Below are 5,883 nucleotides of genomic sequence, written 5' to 3'. Positions count from 1 at the left end.
AATGAAATGAATAACAAAGTGCTTTCCGAAGGTTTCGTTATCACATGATTCAACTTTCTAGTGAAAATTGTTTCTCTTTTTATCGATTTTATGGTGCTAGTAAATCCTTTTACCTTTACGCGGTAATTGAAAACGATTACTCTCAGAGGATAATGGTTTTAGTTTTCTGTAAATGAAAACTGTTGTGCCGGCTTTGTCTGTCCGACCGCTCTTTTTTCTGTCCGCCTTCAGATCTTAAAAACTCCTGAGGCTAGAGGGTTGCAAATTGGTATGTAGATCATCCACCCTCCAATCATCAAGCATACCAAATTGCAGCCCTCTAGCCTCAGTAGTTTTTTTATTTTATTTAAGATATTAAAGTTAGCCATGATCGTGCATCTAGCATAGGTATCGGTCAGCCACAACCGGCCCGTGGTTAAAGTTTCATGGGCCGCGGCTCATACAGCATTATACCGAGACCACCGAAAGATAGACCTGCTGTATTTTCGGTGGCCTTGATTATACGCTGTAGCGGCTGTACAGAAAACTCGATTGCGCTGAAGAAACTTGGGCGCATTTTATTTTTAATTACACAAAAGGAAATATAACCGCCTTCTCAGTTTTATTTTTCTTTCTTTGCACTTTATTCACTGTTCAAGAAAGTCCTCAGAGGTCTTTTAATCCTGACGCCGTTGGACTGAGGCACTGTCTCCCTGAGGATGTTGTGCAAGGAGAACCTCCAAGGTTCAAGCGAAGGTGCAATGCATTACTAGCTCAAAAAAAATTCACATTGTATTTTAATAATTTATTTACATTTTTTGTCTATTTGTTTATTAATCTATTAATTCATCTTTTTTTTCTAAAAAACTGATCTCTTCTTTCTGTATTTCGTATTATCTTTTGTTACTTCTTTCACATGAACAATATGTTCTTAGGAAACTTGGATTTCAAGTCAGTGGCTTCTATAGGCTTATTCCATATGGATATAGGTTTATCATCTGAATAATAATAATAATAATAATAATAATAATAATAATAATAATAATAATAATAATAATAATAATAATAATAATTTCTTTCAGCAAATTTATTAATTAAAATTAAAGATGAAATATACTGTATCTAGATATCGCGTGCAAGTAATATTCTTAATATTTTTGACAATTTTCCCCGAGTATTTGTGAAATAATGAATTTCATTCTATTACATCTCTATCTTTAACAAATTACAAGTCTCTGAATGACATTTTATTTACCTTTTGAAGTCGTCCAAGTTACAGCAACGCAATGTATGCCAAAACAAGTGAAAAAACGTGTAGTAAGCATTGTTGTAGGGCATACAGAATCTATACAGTGGACCCACATGCTCGACTACCTTCATATAATAGAGGCTGACCACGGCAAGTCATAGTCCAAAGGTCCACATCACGTATTTATTAACCCCTTCTCCTTGGAGAAGGGCCATCGACCAAGTCTAAGGTATCACGACGACCCCACAAATGATCCAACGCCCCAAAGCAGAAAAAAGGGAAGAAAAGTCAGTGGATGGGAGAAAAGAATAACAGATACACATGGAGATATAGGAAAAATATGACGGGGATTAGTGAAATGACCAAAGACAAATATGAAAACGTAAATGAAAAAAAATGAATGAATGAAGGTCCATATTGATATTTCGGAAAAATGATACCCTCATCTATCATCATGCATTGTTTGAAAACGGGAAATGTAAAAGGTTCTTTTTTTTTACATTTTACATCCTGCTTCCTTGAACGGGTTAGAAACAGAATGAGGGGTCACTGCATACTGGGGGGTGGGAGACAGAGGCCATCAAACTTCCCCACCCAGCCCAAATTAAGGCATGGCGCCCAAAGTTAGGTTAGGTTAAGGTAAGTCTGGTGGGTGGTATTCCCAATGAAATCCCTACCAGACAAATACCTACTAGGCCTTCAGTACTGACCCTACTTCAAGAGAGTCAGGGGTGTTGGGGGTGGGGGGGAAGGTACCAGGTTAGGGCACGGCATCCGAGGTTAGATTAGGTTAAGGTAAGTCCAGTTAGGTCGCACTCCCACTGAAATGCCTATCAATGAAATATCTACTAGGCCTACAGTATCCCTGACCCTACTTCAGGGGGGTGGGGGTCAGGGGGGTTTTGGGGGCGGTACCGGGCAAGGGCACGACTTCTGAAGTTAGGTTAGGTTAGGTTAAGATACATCTAGTTAGGTCGTATCCCCAATGAAATCTTTAACAAAGAAAAACCTACTGGGCCTACAGTATCCCTGACCCTACTTCAGGGAAGTCAGTGGCGTTGGGAGGGAGGTACCAGGTTAGGGCATGGCATCCGAGGTTAGGTGAGGTTAGGGCAAATCTGGTTAGGTTGTATTCCCGCTGAAATGCCTACCAAAGAACTACCCACTAGGCCTACAGTATCCTTGATCCCACTCTCGGCATTTGCTTGCTTGAACGATATCTGAAGTCAAATTTCGTCGATGGTCAAATCCTGGGAAATGAAAGAACTCATTCCCAAGCAGGATAAAGAACTGCTTCATTCTGCGTGTCATGTGCTGAGACTCAAACGCTGGCAGATGCGCGGCTCACAATTTGTACTCCTTTTCATCATATTAGATGGCACCATTTCCAATGATGCGTCTACAGTCATTCAACCGAAGTGACTCTACTAATGCTTATCCAGATGTATGACTCCAGCCCAAGGTCTAAAGAAAAGGTCAGTCTACACGCACATGGGCTGCGCTAATCCTATGTGACGCCGAGGATAATGCTAAGTTCACACATTCACGTATCAAGGCACGCATGCCCACGCACGTCAGAAAATTGGTAAGTACGTAAATACAACGTAAATGTACCGTAAATGCTATGTAAGTGCGCCAGTATGCGGCACAGCCGTTATGCACCACCCGAGCATGCCGGGAGCCACGAACCTTACGGCCTGTTCAAAACCATGTGTGGGTGGCCACGTCAATTGTCATTTAATGTGGTCCGACCCGCACAGCCTGGCGCCAACCTCATGGAGACCACGTGGCTGCTAGGACCTTACCTGTGGTCCCACGCTGCTCCAGGGTTCCCGCCTTGCACCGCGTGGGTCTTCGCATGGCGTGGGAGTAGATGCTGCAATCGTGCCACACTGCACGCATCCGAGATGAATTGGCAATGCTGTGACCTGGGATAAAAGGGGCAGGCGGCGCACTTGTGGGTCAATCGACACCACGTTTCTGAATAATTTTCAGTCTTAATTTTAAGTTTATTTGTTATGTATGTGTGGGTGTGCATAGTACTTATATTTATTGTATGCATGTGTAATGTATATTTGTATGAATGGCTGTATATTTTTCTTATATTTATATGTATGTTTGTGTTTTATATTAGATAAATATATATTTGCAATATCATGTCTGGCTCTATCCTTTTTCCAATTACTAAGTATTGATGAGAATATATCATGGATTTGAAAAATATCTTTAATTAAATTAACTAGCACAAATATAAGTACACAAATAAAGAGGGCAAAATGAACCTGAGAAGACTATCTAAGTATACATTACTGAATTTTAAATAAGTCCAAAATACTATATGCAACATATGGACAAAGAAACAAAATTACGACAGAAAAAAAATAAGCAAGTCATATACAATGTAACAAATATTGGAGAGAAGGTACTTTCAAAAAGATAGAATTATAATATCAGCTAAGAATCAGTGTTAAGTAATTATTACAAGGGGCAAAATAACTACAACACAAATATTAAGTTTCGAACTAAATGCATGAACAGACATTTAAGTAAATACAGTGAGTTAAACAATAAAGTATACAGGAAAGTAACTAAATCATGCTCTCCTGCCAACGCACTGAGCCTTCAGCCGATGAAAAATATTCTCTCAGCATGAAGGCTCGTGACTGCGCCGTTTGAGGTGACCGTAATGGGCCGGGTGGTCGAAAAACAAAACTACGTATTACTGCGAAACTTGCCCTAATAATCCAGGGCTGCATCCTAACAACTGCTTCAAAACATACCACACGCAAGTGGACTACAGAGCAAAATACACATAAATGGCCAATGTATTGTAGCAATAATGAAAGTATTGGTAAGTGTTCAGTAATGAATTTTGAGTGAATACTTTTCCAACTCTGGTTTAATTAACTTTTGTAAATAACTATGTTTTAAAATATATTGTAACAACAATGTTCTTTTCATTCTGAGCTTCTAAACCTTTTGAATATTAATTGGAATCATACTAATAAGATAACACAAAAAGCTATGAAAATAAAGCAAACTGATTGTGTCTGTATTTCCATATATAACAAATAAGGTGAAATTTTTAAATATGGTTAATCCTGATAAAATCATGAGTATGAATGTAGCAGTTGTCATCAAGATATTATGTGATGCAATCACTGTGTTTTTTAATAAGACACAGCCCTATGAGATTGACATATAAAAAAGAAATGATAAAAATAACGGAATTCCCAGCTATCACATCAGAGATCAAACATTTATTTCTGTACACACACATGCACACATATACACACAGACAAACGATGATGAACATTGAAAGGAATGAATGAATGAACTGTCGAGACAAAAGGGTCGATTACCACTAAGAAAAGATGTTTTAGAAAACAACGATTACATAGTCTAGTAACAGAATCCTGAACGTGTTCTCCACCGTCCTGCGTGCCCTACGTGGGGACAACGTGAGGCTGACGTAACTCAGTGACGCACAACGTTACACATACGGTATATGTACGTCAGTGTTACGTACTCTGCCACCAGTACTTTTGGCTGTGGAGCCGCTTGTCGGGCCACTTCCGGTAAGCGTTATGTCATGCTTATGCAGTGCATACATTTGCGGTGCACTATAATACGCTTGCTTTACGCACATCGGCCCATGTCACGTATCCAGTTGGGCGGGGCTTATTCATCTCGCTTGTGGTCACGTTTCACAATTTTCCGCTGTGCGTGGGCATGCATGCCTTAATACAAAGTGTGTGAACTTAGCATAATGCAGAGAAAAGGGGGGAGTGGACCTTTATCTCCACTGTCCGAAGGGTATGATATAGACCTGAAGATTTATCCCTAGACCTTGCTCCAACCAGCCTGGTAGCAGTCCAGTCATAACAGCCATTCCAATTAGTATTGTTGTTTTTCTTTTTCTCTCAAACATGGACGATTTAAAACTGATTGGGCTAATGCGCATACATAGTTGTCTGTATGATAAAAAAAGAAATTAATATTATAAAGATGCAAATGTCAGGGATAAAGTGTGGACAAAAACTTCTAATAAAATGAAACACTCTTAGAGTTAGTCTTAGTTTCTCAGCAGGAATCATTGGGGGGTTTTATAAGGCCAAAGGATTGCCTTGTTCGGCCATGTCCAATGATTGACGAGATGTAATTAAATTGTTCAATACCGAAACGAGAAAATTTTCTGAACACCAAATCATCCTTCAAAAGATGTCTCTGAATCAGAATATTTTGAATTCACTTGGTGTATGTCACTGAATAAGTTTGATGAGGTTCATTTCTTTTTGATTGATCCGATAATGTCAAACTTTCCTCTTTGTCTTCTTTGAGAAGATAAAAGAGCAACTCAGGTGCTTCCGCCATGACACCGACATGAAACTGACGAACTGGAGCGACCAAAGTCGGGTTACTGAAAATCGAATGGGCTACCAAGGTCTAGGACTCTAGACCTAATGGGCTACTGTAGTCGCGTGGCTCTAATTGTGCAGCTAAGGTCGCATCGTTGGAAACGCACCTTTAAATGGCAGCACAAGCTTCAGGTTATGAAACAACTTACGGGAAGTCGTTATATTAATTAAAGAAAAAACAGAGGACTCAGTTAACAAGGATGATAAACCCAGAGGCTTCAGAAGACCCTCCAGATG

This window comes from Macrobrachium rosenbergii, chromosome 16 (genome assembly GCF_040412425.1).
Source record: "Macrobrachium rosenbergii isolate ZJJX-2024 chromosome 16, ASM4041242v1, whole genome shotgun sequence".
Lineage (NCBI taxonomy): Eukaryota > Metazoa > Arthropoda > Malacostraca > Decapoda > Palaemonidae > Macrobrachium > Macrobrachium rosenbergii.
The sequence above is the reverse complement of the archived record's forward strand: the minus strand, read 5'-3'. Positions refer to the sequence as shown.